This window comes from Cibotium barometz, chromosome 22 (genome assembly GCF_041138505.1).
Source record: "Cibotium barometz isolate CiBa-2024 chromosome 22, ASM4113850v1, whole genome shotgun sequence".
Lineage (NCBI taxonomy): Eukaryota > Viridiplantae > Streptophyta > Polypodiopsida > Cyatheales > Cibotiaceae > Cibotium > Cibotium barometz.
In genome coordinates, this window is record NC_141067.1 from 15018066 (window position 1) to 15038967 (window position 20902).

The window sequence follows — 20902 nt, forward strand, 5'->3', positions numbered from 1 at the left end:
ATCAAACTCCCGCTACATCGCCTACTTGTACCCCGAACGACAATGTGCAACCAGAAAGTAATCTACCCAGTGCATCTTCCTACAAGCGAAACTTTGACGTAGGAAATATACCCATGCGTCAAACTTCATTGCAAGAAAGCCTACGTCAAGGTCGACTCGATGATGCACAACTCGTCCTTGCTGAAACGATTTACTTTTCTAGGAGTGCTATGATGATGGTGGACAGTGAGCATTGGAAGAGAGCATGGAAGAAAATTGGTGAGTTTGGACCAGGGTTTTCACCGCCTACGTACCATGCTATGCGAAATGATCTATTAGAGAAATGTTATGCGCAAGTAAAAGAACGCGTACAAAGAATAATTCTTAGCAATATAGAGCTTTCTGGATGTAGTATAGTAAGTGATGGATGGTCTAATGTGCAAAGAAAACCATTAGTTAATATAATGGTTATTTCACCTAGAGGTGAGACTTTCATCCGTGCCGTGGATTCAGCTGGTTCAATCAAAATTGGGGCTTACATTGCTCAAGTTATTAGCTCTGTGATAGAGGAAGTGGGTGCCAAAAATGTAGTCCAAGTCGTCATGGACAATTCAAAAAATTGTAAAAATGCATCCAAAATCCTACAGCGACAATATCCACATATTTTTCCGGTAGGTTGTAATACTCATAGTTTGAATCTTGTATTAAAAGATTGGTATAAATTTGATGATACCAAATGGTTTGCCTCAATCGTCGACACTGCTCGCCAGCTTGTGAAATTCATGCTCAAGAGACAAAGAGTGTTAGATATTTTTCGACCTCGCATGTCAGTTATGTTAAAGCTTCCAGTGGAGACTAGGTTTTGCACTCACTTTTACACTTTTGAGTCTCTTCTTAGAAATAAAGATGCAGTTTGCGAAACATTTACATGCATGGCATTTCATGACTGGGAGAACACTCAACTTGAAAAAGTGAAAGAGAAAATCAAAGTCTTGAAGGGAGCGCTTATGAGAAGAAGTTGGTGGAACAGTGTGATGGATGCATACCATGTAATGATGCCTGTTATGTATGCTGTATGAAGTCTTGATCAAAGAGCGCCTAATCTCGAAAAAGCATGGATGCAATGGTGGACTGTCCAGCAGAGTTTGGAGTGTCTTGAGAAATTAGAGCATTCAGTGGTGGAAAAGCAATGGCGTGTACCATTCTCCAGTAGACAAAGAAAAGTTTTATTGAAGTACTTTCATGCTAGATGGATTGGAGCGCATTCACCACTACACAGTGCTGCTTACATGTTAGATCCTGAATATTGGAATATGGATTTGATGTCCAACGTTGAGGTGGTGCAAGATTTTTATAAAGTGGTAAACACTTTCTATAATAATGATGATGATCATGTACAGTGCATAAAGGAGATGACCTCATTTCGATTGAAAGAGGGTTTATTTTCCAACTCCCTTGTTCAACAAATGGCTAAAGAGCAACCTGCATGGAAGTGGTGGATGATGAATGGTGGTGAGCATTATGCTTTATTGCGCAACCTTGGGATGAAGGTTCTAAGTCAGTGCTCTTCAAACTCAGGCTCAGAAAGAAACTGGAGCATATACAAATATATTCACAGTACTATTCGCAATCGACTTCTTGGCAGATCGAGCAGATAAACTTGTTTACATGTATTGCAATGAAAAGATCTTGCAAGACATTGAAAGCGAAGAGTATGAAGAAGATATGCCCAGATGGATGTACAATTGTGATGATGTAGTAGACGAGAACTTTGATGTTGGACGCACGTTGTGCACCACCCTTGAGATAGAAGACAATTTAGACATTGACTTAGATGAGCTTAATTTAGCAGACGAGAGAGTAAACGGTGAAAGAATTTTGGAGCAAGATACTGACATAGAGGAAGAAGTCACTTCATTAATTTCATAAAAAGTACTTGTACAAATGATCGTAATTGGAGAAATTATCAATACAAAAGTAAGATTTGTTTTTCTTAGCTTTCATCTTGAAATAAATTACGAATTGCACTAGGAGTTGCATCTAAAGGTCCTGGTGGTTTATATTCGCTAGCCATGCCGAACACTGTATAAATACCTTGATTTATTGGGACACTGCACAATGCACATGTGGAAGTATTTTGCATTTGCCTCACTAAACATATAAAGTGGTAGTAGTGTCCACAGGGTAGTATATACTGGCCGCTCCACCCATCGAATACTTTGTAACATACAGGACATTGGGGGGTGGAGGAACTAGTAGCCTCAGCAGAAACTCCCACAAGATCAGGATGTATCAAAAAATGAGAGATGTGGTTTCCTTGGCGCACAGGAGCAATACGTGAAGAGATGCTCTGCACATCTTGGCTGATCTTTGTTAGCTGCTCTTGAATCCCTCTATTGGCCGGGGGAGGAGTTGTCGCTTGAGTTAATCGGTCAGCTTCTTTCTCCTTCTCTGCTAGCTGTGCCCCTAAGCTTTCTTTGACCTTGTTTAACTCCAATCCAGCGCCCTCCACCACGAGAGCAAGTTCTTCCCTTGTGAATGTCGCTGTCTCTTCAGGTATGTCGTGGGTGTTGACAGTGGCCTCTCTGGAGGCGAAGTCCACTGGAGTTTCTAGGATAAATTGAGCATATAGCATCTTAGCAAAATAGAGTGAAGCGTCGTCGTTATGGAGAGGATGACCGTACACCTCCAAGAAAATGCGCTCGGCATTAGTTTTGATATCATTGTGAGTGCAACGTGAAATCTTCCATCTTCCCTTCTTAATCTCGCCATCAGGACATGGCCATATTTCTTTTATCATCTCTGTGGTTACGCGTTTGTTTATGTCTTTCCATTGGGCATAAGTTGGATTTGTCCATTTCGACAACCTGCATGCTGTTCTTGTAGCTTCGCGGGCTGTCAGGCCATGTGCAAGGGCCTTCATTCGCTCATATGCCTTCTTGGCTAACTCCTGATGCTCGTTCGCTTGCGCCTTTGCCATATCTGTAAGAACATAAATGACTTTAGGATTTTAATGAACTGTAAAGATCAACGTAAGATAAATTGACCATTACTCTCAAAATCTTAAAGTTAAACACCACGAGAGGAGATATGTATTGCAAAGACTCGATAAGAAATATCCACTTGACTCCAAAAATACTTCAAACAATGCACGCACATCAAATTTTGAAGAGAAAACATAAACTTAAACACCACAAGAGGAGAGAGATATTGCAAAGACTCAATGAGATAATATTTCAAACAATGGACACATTAAATTTTGAAGAGAAACAAAATGCCATTCCTGAAACTTAATCTCTTGATACTGTATCATTACAAAGTTGGGGTGAATGACACCGATAGCTCTACAAGAGGACGTTGTGCCCTCGTTGGGTCAGTATTTAGTGATCTAAAAAATTCAACTACTTGCAAAATTGATTTTCACTCATCGCGATTAGGAAGAAACATCCAATTTTTGACTCTATGAATAATAGTATCCATGGTAACTTTGTCATAGGAACTATTATCCATCCACAACTCTTGTACTTTCTGCCAAAAGTCATATAAAGTTTGTAATAAATATCCCAAGGCAAAAAGATCAGATGCAGGAGTGTGCATCTGCCAAAAATGGATCATAAAGCTCTGGGGCTATCCACGGCCGTTTATTTCGCTGTCTGTCTGCATAGGAGACTGCCTGTGCCACCTTCTCAGGATTCTTGTCTACTTCAAATACAAAATTGAGAGACACCCGTTTTTTGGGCGCTCTCAGCAGTAACCCCCAATCGATAATACCTATGCGTGGCTTCAACTCTTTTGTAAAATCCAACACTACATTGAATGGATGTAGGTCGGTATGTACAATTCCTGCTAGATGTGCTGCCGCTAGGCCTTCCACTAGGGCATGCATAATATGTGGCATGGTTATTACTATTTGTTTTATTTTAGAAAGTTCTAGATGACTTAAAGGAATATTATCAAGCGGGGGTTGTCTCCATCCTCGATCCAAACGAAAAATTGCTCTGGTGAACTCACTGAATCTGAAGGGAACCTTCAGAAGAGTATCACCAAGAGTGCCGCCATTATAGTACAGGAAAATAGTGATCCAAGGAGCTTCTTTTGTAAAGGCAATACACCGGACAATCGATGGATGTAGCACTTGCATACCCTGCTTTGCCTGGAAGCTCTCGAACTTGGCGCTGCCTTCTCCTTTGTAGTGCTTCCCACAAAAAGTAATATGCTCCGGTAAAAATGATATACCTTTAACTGTATACTCTTTTACTGTGCCAAAAACACCGGAGCCTATTGTTCGCCCTTCGAACAGAGCCTCGTGCGGGATGCCAATGAGATGTGTGCACATAGAATTGTAGATGGTACGATTAATGACACCTGTACCACTTGCATCTGCCTGGCTGGACGTTTCAGCGAAGTCCTGGGCAATGCGCACTCTTTTGGGGAGGGACTCTACATCCAACGCCTTCATGCGCTTGCTCTTGGCTCTTTGCTCGCTCCATACAACGTCCCATAACTGTAGACGTTGCATATTGGCTTCAGGCGGGGCAGCATCTCTAAGATCACGCATGCTCCCCAAAATGGTTCGTGTTATGTGTTCATGGTTGAAATCTGCTATCTTCTGTCTATCAAGCAACTCAGCGTTGCCTCCGCTTTGAAGCCGACGCTGTGCATTTTCCCATATATGGTCTATTAGATCTCGCATGAGTATCTCAGACTCATTGATCTTTTTGACGACATCATCAGCACATTGTGACACTGTGATGACTGCTTCAATGCGAATTGCTCGTAGAACGATTTTATGCTCTTCGGAGGAAAGCATGTTGGTCGTCTTCGTAAATCTAGCCCGGCGCACTAAACACAAAAAAACAGAATATCAAACATTACTGAAATCAACATCAAGCAAACGTGAGAGAACAGCAACAAGTATATCATTACTTATCAATGTTCAAACAAAAACGGAATATCAAATAATTTTAATGAACTCAACATCATCCAATACATCATCAAACGTGAGAGAACAGCAACAAGTGTATCATTACTTATCAATGATCAAACAAAAACAGAATATATCAAACAATATTACTGAACTCAACATCATGCAATACATTATCAATGATCAACAACCGCAACAAGTGCATTATTACTTATGAAGTGTATACATTATCGAACGAGAGAGAGAGAGAGAGGGGGAGGAAGAGAGAGAGGTGTGACAGATAGAGAGAGGAAAAATTAAATGACATTTTTTATAGTTTTGTGAGTTCCTAAAGAGAAAAATAATGTTTTGTAATCCTAAAGCACTCCTCATCTACACACCTATCGTGATAGAGAGAGAGATGTGAAGTGTATCATGAGAGAGAGAGAGAGAGAGTTGTGAAGTGTATCATGAGAGAGAGAGAATTATGAAGTGTATCATGAGAGAGAGAGAGAGAGAGAGAGAGGAGAGGAAGAGAGAGTTGTGACAGATAGAGAGAAGAAACATTAGATGACATTTTTAATGTTTTTGTGAGTTCCTAAAGAGGAAAATAATGTACTGTTTTAATTTTTAAGTAAATAGAGGGAGAAAAAAGAAATTATTAGGAATTATGTATATTTTAAGAGAAATAAAAAGAAATCCTTATCTACACATCTATCGTGTTGTGAAGTGTATCATAAGAGAGAGAGAGAGAAAGAGTTGTGAAGTGTATCATGAGAGAGAGAGAGAGAGGGGGGTAAGAAGAGAGAGATATTCATATTTTTCGAGTTACGAATCACGATATTATAAAATAAAACGTTTAGACAATATGATGTAAACTTTGATCCATGAAATACTCATGCCGCGTTAGCAACCAAGTATCGCATGGATCAAACACAATAAAAACAATACAAGTCAAATCAAACAAATTTACGACATTTTTTCGACCGCGTTAATGATCATATGCCGTAATATGCAAGCAAATTTACGACATTTTTTCGACCGTGTTAACGATCAAATGCCACAATATGCAAAAAACAATTTATGCACTAGCGGGGACGACACCAACTTGTCGCGTCAACGACAAAATGCCGCCCGATTCTATGGGAATACGAATAGGATACGAACATACACTGGCCGCGTTACCGACCATATGTCCGCATTTGACGAAGGGAAGGGAAGGGAAGGTGACATCGCCATAACGATACTATGCTTGCCGCGTTACCGACTAGTATCGCTACGGCGTGCCATACTTACCATAGGACACAGACTAGCCACGTTACCGACTAAGTGCCCCAGGGTAAGCACCATTCCGAAGAATGGCCTTACACACACACCTGTCATGTGGTGGGCCACCCACATCCTGCCGCGCATTGCAACAATGGGCGGTTGCCCACACGAACACACACCCACACACACATCCCTCGTGTGGCGGACCACCCACATCCTGTCGCGCATTGCGACAGTGGGCGGCTGCCCGCACGAACACACCCACATACACACACACACACACACACACACACACACACACACACAAGTTTCATTACCTGTGTATGCTATTAGCAATGAACTCCCAAAGGGCCCCCCGGGCCCACATATATAGGGAATTGTACCCCGCCGGGCTAGATGACGACCCCGCCGGGACTCCCCGGGATTTGCTTTATCCCGGCGGGACCGCCGGGTATAGCAAAAGCCCGGCGGGATTTTATCCGGTTACCAGGTCGCTTGCCCACCGGCTTTTTTGAGAACATGTTAACATGTTAACATGTTAATAACATGTTAACATGTTAATAACATGTTAACACATGTTATTAACAAAAAAAAATTTGTGATCACGTGAATATAAAATCATTGTAGGGGACCCCTTGGGCACTATGGGAAAAAATAGCGGGTAGCAACACACAGTCCTGCCCATCTGGTGACCGATGGTGGTGAGACTTTGCGAGTGGAGGGGTAGGATTCCCTTGGAACTTCTCGCAAAGTTTCACCACCATCAGACACCATATGATAATGATGCCCCACCCAAACCATCTTTTTTTTGCATAGGAGACCTCTTGGGCACTATGCAAAAAAATAGTCCCACGTCCGATGGTGGTGGAACTATGTGAGTGGAGGGTTAGTAGACCCATGAACCCAGTGACAAAGTTTCATTACCATCGGACACCATATGATAATGATGCCCCACCCAAACCCGCTATTGTTTGCATAGGGAATCCCTTGGACACTATGTGAAAAATTAATGGGTGCCAACACACTGTCCCGCCCATCTGACATCCGATGGTGGTGAAACTTTGCAAACAAAAGGGTAGCAGCCCCACGGACACGCTCATAGAGTTTCACCACCATGGGGCACTATATGCTAATGATGCCCCACCCAAACATAGTATTTTTTGCATAGGGGACCCCTTGGGCACTATGCAAAAAAATAGCGGCGGGTGGCAACACACCGTCCCGCCCATCCGAAGTCCGATAGTGGTGAAATTTTGTGAGTGGAGGGGTAGGAGCCCCATAGACCCTCTTAAAAAGTTTCACCACCATTGGATACCGTATGATCAGGATGCCCTACCCAAACTTGCTATTTTTTGCCTCGGGGGGTTCACTATACGTAAACCCTCTCTATCATGTGCGTTCAAGGCCTATTTTAGAAATACCTTACCCATGATTTTTTTATAAATAAAACATACCCTTTTTCTATTCAACCTGTGAATATCCCCTTTAAATGCTATCCTTATGAATGTAAAAAATGTGTAAAAAGGGGGGTTTTAAAAATCCCTTCTGTTGAACCTATGTGCTACACTTACATATTTATGAGTGACCCCCCGTGAGTTTCTTGCATAGGGGACCCCTTGGGCACTATGCAAAAAATAGTGAGTGGAAACACACCATCCCAACCATCCGGTGTTTGATGGTTGTTAAACTTTGAGAGTGAAGAATTGGTAGAGCCACATGGACCCACTCGCAAAGTTTCACCACCATCGGACGTCGTATGATAATGATGTCCCACCCAAACCCACTATTTTTTGCATAGGAGATCCATATGCAAAAAAATAGCGGGTGGCAACACACTATCCCGCCCATCTGGCATTTGATGGTGGTGAGCCTTTGCAAGCCGAGGGGTAGGAGCCCCAATGGACCTCCTCGCAAAGTTTCACCACCTATGATAATGATTTTCCACCCAAACCCACTACTTTTTGTATAGGGGACCCCTTGGGCATTATACAAAAAATAGTGGGTGGCAACACACCGTCCCACCACTAGCGTGTAATGGTGGTGAAACTTTATGAGCGGAGGGTAGCAGCCCCATGGACCCACTCACAAAGTTTCACCATTAGACGCCGTATGATAATGATGCTCCACCCAAGCATCCAATGGTGGTGTAACTTTGCGAGCATAGGGGTAAGAGTCCCATGTACCCACTCGCAAAGTTTCACCACCATCGAACACCACTCAATTGCAAAGGTTCTCCCCCAAACCATTCACAAGATACAAAATATATGGGCACAACTTAAAAGACAACTCATAAGATATATGGGTAGAAGATACAATTAGAGAGAAAGGTACAAAATGAAGGGCAGTAGATACAAAAAACAAGAGGGAGGAGGCTCTAATATCAATTCGTAGACTCTCTAGCTCTAAGGGTCTCCAAGATTGTTAAAACCCTAAGATCTCTCTAGATAATTGTTATGCATAAAACATGCATAAATCAGGCATAAACTCAACCACCCAACGAGCCCAAGGGATGCACACATGAATAATGAATGAAATACATCATACCTCTACCTTGATGTCCCATACCATCAAGAGGTATAACACAATCCAATAGCATGTAGCTATAGTGTGAAATGGTAGGTGAGAAGATATGGACCTCTACACAAGAGACCATAGCATAAGCCTCCAAGCCTCCAAGCTCCAAGCCCCCTTGAGTGTGCCCCATGCCCCTATTATATAGGAGGGCCCTCAACAAGTGACTCTTGACTTTCCATTCCTCATGTGTGACCCTTGGATGCCTGACCCTAACCTTAAACCTTAAGGTTAGTCCTAACCCATGCTCCACTAGAGCTTGTTCCCATGCTCCCATGCTCACAAGCCTAATGTGGGTTAGCCTCCTAGTATATGCACACATAATGTGTATATAACATAGCACACATAATGTATATATAACATACTTCCCCTCTCTCAAAACATTGCACTCTTGCAATGAAAAGAAGGAGAACTGCGCTGAACAATCTCAACCGACTCCCAAGTCGAATTCTCAATTTCCCTATCTTTCCACCTTATTTTAACCTCAGGGATTAGTCAACTACAAAGTTTCCTTTCCGTGAATTTAAGTACCTTATCAGGTTCATGTGGAACATAGGATAATTCATCGACTTCAACGAGTTCTTGAGGAGTAATTGTGTTATCCTCACCTCCCAGTTTTCCTTTCAATCTATCGATATGAAAGACTGGATGAACCCTAACAATTGGAGGTAGTCTTAGTTCATACGCAACCGTGCCAATCCGATATATAACTCGAAATGGACCACAATATCTAGGAGATAAATTCGAGCATTTTTCCATTGACAAAGTCTAAAAATCTTTAGGAACATTAAAATAAACCAACGCTCCTGGTTCAAAAGACCGAGATGAGCGTCCCCTATCAGCATAAAACCGTGTCCTATCATGAGCACTCCTGATAGAATCCCGAGCTTCGGTCAGAATTTCCTGCATATCTCGCAAGAAATCCCTCGATGCATCAAGCTCGATGTCCTTAAGACTAACATCAATAGGTGCCTTGAGTTGATACCCATACATAAGTATGCACGGACTAAAATAATAGCCGTAAATTTAGAACTGTTATAGGCAAATTCCATCATTGGAAGATATTTCCCAATATGATGATTTTCTAGAGACATATGCACAAAGCATATACACTATAATCTGATTCATACACTCTGTTTGCCCATCAGACTACTGCGGATAATCAGAACAATTCACATTCAAAGTAACTTTTTTATTGTAAACCGTTCGGAATAAAGTAGGAAAACATGGCATTATAACAGCAGAAACCAGGGATTCACCGGCGCCCCGACATACCCACATCTGCATATGGAATAATCGACGTCTCGAGTTACCCATATCAACATAGAGAGTCATCAACGTCTCGATGAGTCACATATATCCATCCGTAAACCTATCAGGTTGATTGTGTAAATCACCTAAAGTACGGAACTAGAGAAAGAAATGCCCACAAAGGAAGAATCCAAATTTCCTTATCCGAACACAACAAGATAAACTTGTTTGAACTCTAAAGAGATTTCAACAAGTGAAAATGCCGACGAGATTTCCCTCATCAAAACATGCAGGCTATAGATAAAAGAAGTTTATCTAAAGAATGCCCACACTATAACTTCTAGTGAATTTAGAAAATAAGATTGTCTTTGAATGTTGAGGTCAACATGCTAAGTGATGTAAGCAAAGTAACAATCTTGAGCCCAAATTATCTCATAAGATAGTATATGTGAGGGATCCCTAGCGTCCCATACCACCATGATACCACCCATACATACCTTAACAATTTGAAACTCCCTAGTATGCCGTCTAGGAAAATATGAGTAAAATCCTGTATAAAAGGAATAAGATGGCCTTATCCAGACTTTCACATACTAAACCTGTCTCTGTATACTTGAGACTACATCAAGGAATAAATCCTTCTGAGTACATCATTAGAAAAGAAATTGAATTATTGGCGCCTTTCTAATGATAACTACCCAAAACACAATAAAGTTAGGGTAGAAAAATAACTCACCTAGATATATAAGTAACTAGGTATCCGAGTTGGAATATATACAAGAGTATAAGAAATATACTCCAAAATTACGTGCAAAAAACGAAGGCAAATGCTACCTTCAAAAACAAAGGCAGATGCTACCTTCAAAGCACATGTAAATATTCAAAAGATCAAAAGATCCTTATAAAACCATGGATAAAAGCATAGAAGCTCCTTAAATCCATAAAAACCATAGTTGATCATAAAAATCTATGCATACCATCTAATGGACATAAATCATGCCAAAAGAAGCATTTAAATTGGTGGCCAACTCATCAATTTGGAGCATATGAACATTGTGTTATTCAAATAAAACTCCAAAGTAAGAAAGTGAAACACATGTGTGTAGCACTCAATAAATAACCCCTAGACACAAGTGATCTAGGCAGAACCTGATGAGTCCTTATAAAACTTGGAAAACATCCAATAGAAATCCACCAAAATAAACCGATCAACTAACCCATGATAGAGGCTTAAGAAATTAAGCACAAGCCACACTTAAATAAGTGCAAAATAAATTATCATGAAAAAGTGTCAAAGGTGAAACACACTTTGAACGAAAATTATAGCCATCAAAAGAAATTAAGGAACATGTCCAAAAAGAATGGCTAAAAAAAGGTAAAAAATCATGAATAGATCGTTTAGAATTAATCCAAACATAAATATCCATTAATACGAGGTATAATCGTATTAATAATATGCGAATAACCCGCATCTATCTAATGTCAGTACGAGAAAACGTACTTCAACATTAAATAACCCTCGAAAATATTAAATTCTCGAGAAAAAAAATTATCATGATTTTTTTCTAATTTTCCCAAATTTATAGGGCCTCAAAATATAATAATTTTGAGTTCCACCAAACCTATCTCATGGCATTCGAAACCTATATTTTTCCAGAAAATTTTTAGCAATTTAATTTGCCAAAATACCATTGATATTTTAAAAATACCAATTTTTAGGATTTCTAAAAATAATTTCTAGAAATTTTCTAATTTTCCCTCAGAATCCCATCGTTCACGAAATTTCCAATTCCGCCCGACAATTCTCAAATCCAATGAAAATTTTTAATTTTAATGGATTTTTCTAATTTTCTGGTTCAAAAAATATATTTTTAAAGGAATTTGAATGGTCACGGGCGCCCGAATGGACACACCACGTGCCAAACACCAACCCCACATTTTTCCAAAATTTAAAATAACCTTTGTCTAATTTTCCACTAATTTTTAGAAATTTTTAATCAACCCTGAACGCATTTAGAATACGAACGGTCAAAAAATTTCGGAATTCCAACGGTTTTCCCGGAATACGGAAAGCCAAAAGTTTTGGGAAAATGAAAAGACAAAAAAAGTGAAAGGTCAAAAGTTTCCGGAATACGGAAGGTCAAAAGTTTTTCCGGAATTCGGAAAGCCAAAAGGTTTCGAGAAAACGGAAAGCCAAAGGTTTTCCGGAAGTTGAAAAGCCAAGAAATTTTAAGAAGAAAATTTCAGAGAATTTTCAGAGAATTTTTTTCTCAAATCCCCTATTTTTCAGTATTTTCCAGGCTTATTTTCAAGCTTTTTTCTGAAAAAATATCAAAAAGCCTTTTTTTTGGAAATAAAAAACTCATTTTTTAAAAAAATGAAAAAAAAATGAAACAAAAATAACCTTAGCATTATAGCCAACTTGATTTTTTAGGGGGGGGGGGCGTTTTTTTCCGCCCGGCTGCAGCGCAGCCCCCCCCCCCTCCCGTCTCGCCGCCTGCGCCTAAGAGAGAGAGAGAGAATTTGATTCTCTCTTCTCCCCTCTCTCCTCCCTTTCCTCTCCATTCCTATCCCTCCTCCAATCTCTTCTCTCTCTCTCTCTCTTAATCAGAGAGAGATTAGCTTAATCTTTGATTAAGCTTTTTTTAATTAAATCCTTAATCATAATTAGCATTAATTATGATTAATGTTTTAAAAAAATCATTTTCAAGAGAATTTTCACCCGGAAAAGAGAAAGAAAAATCAGATTTGAGAGGCGGAGAGAGTCCCACGCACACGGGAGAGCATCTCATGCATCAACACGCTGTCCCCTACTGAATTTCAGTAGAAATTGACAGAAATTTGATCGCATTCCGGCGGAAAAAACCTGCAAAAAATGTATAAAAATACATTTTTAATCATAAAAATGCTCAAAAAATTCCTAAAAAATTAGAAAAAATTTCTAAAAGATTCTAGAAATTCAGGGAATCCATCCTACAAAATATATCCACCATAAACTTTATGGTATTTTTGTAAAAAATTCCATTAATGCTCGATTTTAACCATAAAAAATAGAGAAAAATAGCATTAACTCACGGAATTTCCCCGCAACGTCGATTCGTCCATTGAATTGAAGTACCACACGTTCCAATCACCATAACGATGATCCATGTGCATTTCATCAACACAAATCAACAAAATAACATTTTATTAGTAAATATTAAAATTTACTAAAAAAAATCAACAATTAAATAGAGATTGCTCTGATACCACTGTTAAAACCCTAAGATCTCTCTAGATAATTGTTATGCATAAAACATGCATAAATCAGGCATAAACTCAACCACCCAACCACCCCCGAGCCCAAGGGATGCACACATGAATAATGAATGAAATACATCATACCTCTACCTTGATGTCCCATACCATCAAGAGGTATAACACAATCCAATAGCATGTAGCTATAGTGTGAAATGGTAGGTGAGAAGATATGGACCTCTACACAAGAGACCATAGCATAAGCCTCCAAGCCTCCAAGCTCCAAGCCCCCTTGAGTGTGCCCCATGCCCCTATTATATAGGAGGGCCCTCAAGTGACTCTTGACTTTCCATTCCTCATGTGTGACCCTTGGATGCCTGACCCTAACCTTAAACCTTAAGGTTAGTCCTAACCCATGCTCCACTAGAGCTTGCTTCCATGCTCCCATGCTCACAAGCTAATGTGGGTTAGCCTCCTAGTATATGCACACATAATGTGTATATAACATAGCACACATAATGTACATATAACAAAGATACTCACATGATCATGCTGGGCTAAGAGAGAGTGCAAAGGTGGCCGGATTTGTTGAGAACTAGAAGTTTGGACTAGACACCAACTTTTGGCTGAAAGAGTATCCTCATCTACGTCTCCCTCCTTCTCTTCCTCCTCTCAAGCTACTCCCTCTAATAAGCCGCAGTCCCATTATCATTTGATGTGCCTGAAATCCGTGCAGTAGGCTACATTTGTTGGCAATTCAACAAATATATATATATATATATATAAACAAATTAAACAAATATATATAAATATACATTTGTTGGTAATTAAACAAATATATATATATATATAAACAAAATATTTTAACCCGCGCTAATAATATGTCATCGAATAAGAAAAAGTCACAACCTTTGAAGAAAGAACCGGCATAAAGCCTTCTTGTAAAACCTTTTCATAATACAATCAAACCTTCTTGTAAATACAATCAAACCTTTTCATAATACAATCAATCGATATCTTGTCTACAGTCGCGCTCTCTGTCTCCTGAGTATTTCTGTATCTCTGAACATTACAATTGAATAATGTTTTATAATTAATGCTTAATTATAATCGCTTTAGAGGTTAGGCTTGTCTACATGGTATCATAAAGACAACGCCTCGTATCCTGTGATTTAACCACCTTTGCTTCTGCTGTAGCACTTTCTTCTTGATCAGATCTGGACTTTTCAAGAAGAAAATGGCCGCACAATCGTCAACGTCCAATTTTTACGACATCGAAAAATTAATCGGCCCAAATTATCTGCTGTGGAGCATGCGCCTCAAGATGCTTCTTGAGAAAGGGGGCATTACTGCAGGAACCGAACCTGACCTTGATGTGCCCACTTCATACTCAAGAGCTTCCTTACAATTCCCCTTGTTAGATTTGGCCTTTGGCATCATCTAAAATGTTCAAAGGATTTTGAAAGGGTTCCCAAACCCCAAATTGAATGGTCTTTGGCTCTATAGAGAGGTGATTCAATGCTCTATCCATTTTTGTAGCATTTGACTTGGTCAACCTTGTACTATTCTTTGTTTTCACTTTTTTGAAAAGTCAACTTCAACACAAAAGTGACCAAATCTTGATCAAACAAAATTTGATTTTGAAGATATTTAGTTTGATGGAATGCTTAAAGTAAGCACTATACATCCATGTCAACACTTTGACCAAGTTTGACTCAAAACATTCCTTTGTGTCGACCCCTTTGACCAGTCAACTTGGGGGGTTCAGTATATGTAAACCCTTTGTATCACATGTGTTCAAGGCCTACTTTAAAAATCCCTTATCTATGAACTTTTCATGAATAAAACACACCCTTTTTCTATTCAACCCGTGAATACCCCTTTAAATGGTACCCTTCTGTATGTAAAAAATGTGTAAAAAGGGGATTTTTAAAATCCCTTATGTTGAACCCACGTGCTACGCTTACATATTTATGAGTGACCCCCCTGAGCCAATCAACTAGTTCCATTCGACCAAGTCTTAAATGATGTCAAAATTAAGATCTCTTTGGTTTGTCAAGAAGCTAATGGCATGTACAATGCACTCACATGCTCAAATCTTAAACTTAATTCACTGTTTTTGACTAGGCACCACCTTTGCCTTACGGTGAGACTTGCCAGGTTGGAGAAGCAAACGGTGTTAGAAGGGAGCACTTGAGGGATCCAAATGTAGCCCTTGGAGAGGCGAATGAAGCTATGTAAACCACTTGAAAACATCCCCAACCCTTTTGGACTGAATTAGTGTTTAACACCGTGGGCAGAAAATTGTCAAAATTGTCTCCACTTGCTATCCACTTCTTCCCTTTGCATTGGCAATGCCTTGGAACCATTCAAAAGCATGCAACACATCAATTTGCATCTTTGGGCATCCAAATCTAACCCCAAGTTCTATGCATATGTGCTTTTTGCCAAAAACATTGACGGCATCTCCTTTGTATTTGCAATGAAATCTCAATGTAAACTCAAATGAATTTCAATTGCAATGCTATATCCATTGTTTGCCAAAACTTTGCCCTACCAAAATACATCAATTGACAACTCTTGGAGGTCGATGTAGCGCGTTGAAGCTTGTTGATCTCCCGTCCAAGCTCTTCCAACCCCCTTACTCAAGTTTGAAATCCAAGAGCAAGGGTTTGGGCCATGGCTTTACCACCATTGTACGTAGTCCCTTTAATCCATACCACTTTTCCATGGCACTCACGGCATGGAAAGTTCAAGACACATCTCCTTGGCATCTTCTCCTTATTTCCAAGGTGCCTTCACCACATATTAGCTTTTTACTTATGCTGTAAGAATCAAATGAAAGCAACATTAGTAAGTGATCAATGGCTAGTAAGCTCCACTCACCACCACAAGAAAATGCGACTGCTCCACGGCATCCTCACGACCATAAAATCTCCAAGAAAATCCACCAATATCAAGCTCAAGATGAAGCTTGTGCTTTCTTGAGCCTCTCCCAAGCTTAGGCAAGCTTCAATGTACGATACAAGCTCCAAAATGAAGGAAAAAATGTGCATCACAGACTAGCGTCCTCACGTGCAAAAAACGACCATGAAATTCACCAACAAATGGATAGCTCTTTGTGAAGCTTTTAACATGCCAACTAAGATTGCAAGATGAAGGCACCATAGCTTAGAGAAATGAAGCAAAGATGAGGGAGAAAGAAGAAAACGTTTTTAGATTCGAAACACTAATCTTAATTAGTGAAAATTTTCCCCAATTTTGGTCCTAGGATTTGAAATTAGGTGCGGGTCACCCAAGATTTGGTCCACATAAAACCCATGGCCCAAAATCTTAGGAAGAAAACAAAGAAAAGGAAATTAAACCATTCAAGGTCACCATATCCATCTTCTTGATCAAGAAAATCAAGAACATCAAGAAAATACAGAAAATTCAAGCGGACTATAAGAAAATTCGAGAAAATGGATCAAAAGCATGGCTCTGATATACCAATGAAAGAAAGGGACATCTAGATTAGCCTTGGATTAGCCTAGAGTAAGAGATTAGTGTAGATTTAGAGAGAAAAGAGAGTAATGACTTTTATTTCATAGATTATCAAAAGTTAGCCCCAAATATGGCCTATTTGGTAAATATACATGACCGCCCCTTTCACACTATCATAAGTGTTGTCCATGGGCATGGTCCATTGGCCTTGGGCCCATTATTCATGGATATGAGACCATTAACTTTGTTACACATTTTGGAAAAGGAATTATGCTTTTTTTAATTCCAAACCTTTTTTGTCCATGAGTCTCTACCATGGATCGACTAGCATCACAATGGTAGGATCATTTGCACATGCACAAGATATGTAGAAGAGTGTAAGGGTAGGCAAAGTAAACACAACATGTGTAAAACAATTTTCCAATTTGTTTGCCACTTGGAGCGAAACAATATAGGTCTAGGTAGTGTGGTCAAATAATCCAAGCCTTTGAGCACTAATTTTGTTAAGTGAATAAATACTATTATTATAAGTCCTTTAAGAAACTTCAATCTTGTAATTTTATTAGAAGTCCTCTAAGAAACTTGTAATTTTATTAGAATTCCTCTAAGAAACTTGAATCTTGTACTTTTAGTGTGTCCACAAACTAACCACATTGCGGCATGAGAATTGGCTTGAAGTCTACATAATTGCTTCATGATGGGGTAAGGAGAAAAAAGATGCAAAAAAGTACACAAAATAAAGTCAATTTCCAACACTAGCAGATTTGTTTTGTTAAGGTGAGGATTAAAATTACAAGGTTTACTTTCATACTCTGATAATATCAACATAATAAACCTTCTGATTGTTCGATAAATGGCACAAAGACTAAAGAGATCTTAACGTACTCTTGTGATAAAAGACACAAAGATTAATCTTGTGTTAAAGGCACCAAGAGGAAAGGGATCTCAGAGTTGTCTTGTGAGATAAAAGGAATAGAGAGTATAGAGATTTAAATCTTTTAAAAAAAGGAAGTTATGGAAAACTTTACTTTTTGTAGGGAAAGGGATGTTTGAACCCCGATGGAACACTACAAGTTTCGTAAAGATATCAATCTCTAAGTTTTAAATGCATGAAAAAGTAGGTTAGAAACTATAAAGGCCATGCTTATGGTGATATACCTCCCATGCTTATGGTGATATACCTCCCATAGATTCTTTGTGGTAGGCTAACTAACAAATGAAAATGTTTTTTCCTACGGTATCTATACTTTTTGTATAAACCCTTACATATATGGAGTTCCTTTTTGCATATAAACTAATAGGGGAGAAAAGGTCCTCCAGTAGGAATATTTCTCCCTATCCAATTCTTATCTCCTATTGAGATATAAAATTGGTGTCAAAGAGAAAACATTTTTACTATGCAAAAGAAACACAAGATCTTGATATTAGGACTAGTCTATAAAATTGGTGTCAAAAGAAACACAAGATCTTGATATTACGACTAGTCTATAAAGAAATAAATGTGCCTATTTATAATTATTCTATAAAGGTAAGGTGGCTTCAAATAAACAAGACTAGATCCTACATTTTCCAATTCTACTAAATGTGAAGTTTAGCACCATCATTGAGGGTTGCTTTTGGTACCCCAATAGTACAATTAGTACTATATAGTAGTACACAAATTAACCTTTGTGTTTTATTACTACTATATTTTCCTTTACTCATGACATCAGATTTTGTGCTTTAATAATACTATATTCTACTTGACATCATTCTATGTTTTGTTGTTCAATGCAGTATTCCAATGGGGCTACTCCATAGTTTCCCAACCACCCTTCTATACTTTTTAGAGGGACTTCAAAACTTGGTGGATTGGAAAAGGCTTTTGAAGTTCCAAACAAAAAATGGATCTTTTCTATTGTCACCATCCTCTACTGCATGTGCTCTCAAGTACACGGGTGACAAGAAATGCCTCGATTATTTGAATTTGGTATTGGAAAAATTTGATAATGTAGGTAAAAAAACATACGTATATATAATGTATATACATATACATACATAGGGGTGTATATATATATATATATATTGTGTGTGTGTGTGTGTGTGCATGCGCACATGCATGTTTGATATGTGTAGTACCCCCCCTCCCACCCCTCCCCCCCCCCCCCCCACACACACACACACACATACATGCATGCATGTGCACATTCTAACCTATATTCATTTATGTGTATAATACATATAAATTAGACACATACATATAATATATAGGTACACATACCTATATTGATTTATGCATATAATATATATATGTATGTATGTATGTGTGTGTGTGTTTATGTATATGTATGTATATATGTGTATATAATATAGATACAAACAGATATATTAAATGTATAAAACATTACAGCAGATGTACATACACATACACACACAGTTACTTACACAAATAGTACATGCATGTATGCACTCGCATGTACCTATGGCATATAGTATGCTTGCATGCTGACACGTAACCTATGCTTGTGGTAGGCATTAATTACATTGATTTTGTTCACAGTGTAACTTAGTTTCCTAACTGATTTCACAAGATTGACCTTTGCCATGATCTTATAACTAATGTAGCAAATGAGATCTATTCAGCTTGCTGTGAGGTGAAAAAAAGAAAGAAAAGCCTGCCTCTATAGCCCTTCCACCTCGCAAACTTGGAATACACACATGAACGGGGGCACCACCAGCCACCGGCTGGAACAATTCTCGCACTTCACCACCCAACCCACGCCAGACAGACAGCAAAAAACAGGGGCACCGTAGACAAAACAACCACCCAGCAATTTATATTTCCAGATCAAACATTTCATACAAGCTTCTCCCGACACAGAAGCCTTACTCACACAACCCACAAACAAAACACTCAGGCCTGTCAGCCGAGGATACACCACATCCCTGATCACCACGAACACTCTCGCCTGCCTGCTGTACCAATCACACCAGAATGAACCCGGCCACTCTCACTCCAGAAGGCGCCCACACCAGCTAACCCTCGAGTCCTCTGCAGCCCATCACTTCTGCATGTGTCATCAGCAGCAGCTCGACCATCATCTCTCTCTCACTCTCTATCTCTGTGCTGATCCTCTGCCAGCCTCACAGCAAACCCAGGCAGCTTATCTACCCTGCTACTACCGGCCCACCACCAAGCAGCAACACCAACCTCTCTCTGTGCTTCACTCGGCACCCATTCTGTCCACAGCCCTGTCTCCTAGGCGGCCCACACCAGCCAGCCTGTCACTTGTAGCTTATCTGCTCCTCTTTTGTCCTTGCTAGCAGCTCCCTTTGATGCCAGCACCCGTCTCTTTCCCACAGGCAGCGCCCCACCAGCCTCTGCCTTCTCCAACACGCATGTCCTCCATGCTTGCCTTCAGCACCTACCTTGCCCATAGGCGGCTTCCACTTGACCCATCTCTGTCGGGTTCTTCACCAGGGAGGCTCCCCGTCAATCACGTCGGCTGCTCTCCACTCAGTCTACCACTGCTTCCTTCGGCCACGAACACCTCAGTCAAAGGCGGCTTCCCACGCACCTGCACTTCATCAGCCCATAGGCTTCTTTTTGCCGCCAGCAGCTCCACACGCCAAAGGTGGCCTCCTACACATTTGCTGCAGCCCTGCTTTCAAACTTTTCTGTCGCCAAGCTGCAGCTTCACTCGAGGCCCCCTATGTCTGCACGATGGCCACTCTCCAGGCGCCTCTCTCTCTCTGTCTCACGCCAGCCAACCTGTATCTTCATGCGCTGCCTACTGCAGTTGCGCACTCCTCTGCAACACCTCCAGTAGCACTCCGGAGCCCCCCACTCCTCCAAACGGCGACCTCCGCTTTGCAGCTGTGCCCAGAGAGCCTTAGCACAATATGGCGACCTTCTCCACCTTTTTGTCTGCTAGGCGGCTACTGCACTCAACCTGCCTCTACAGAGAAATCACCCGCTCTGCGTAGAGAATGACGAGGCCCCCTATCTCCTTCAAAGCAGCCGACCACCTTATCTGCACGCTGCCAACTTCCCCGCTATCACCTTCTTCTAGAATATGCGCTGGCGGCAGTAATAAAGCTCCACGTTCACTTTGCTTTTTTGGTCATATAATATTATATATATATTTTTTATTTCACCTAAAGCCTAATGGAAGGCCACATAATGCTTTCACACTATGTCCAAGCAACCTTAGCCATCATCCATTATTA

The 20902-nt window shown here is 40.1% G+C and overlaps 1 pseudogene; it reads left to right on the forward strand.

Annotated features, from left to right (window-relative positions):
• LOC147626319 (ent-kaurene synthase CPS/KS, chloroplastic-like) overlaps positions 1-20902 on the forward strand; it is a 157646-nt pseudogene that overhangs the window by 132309 nt on the left and 4435 nt on the right.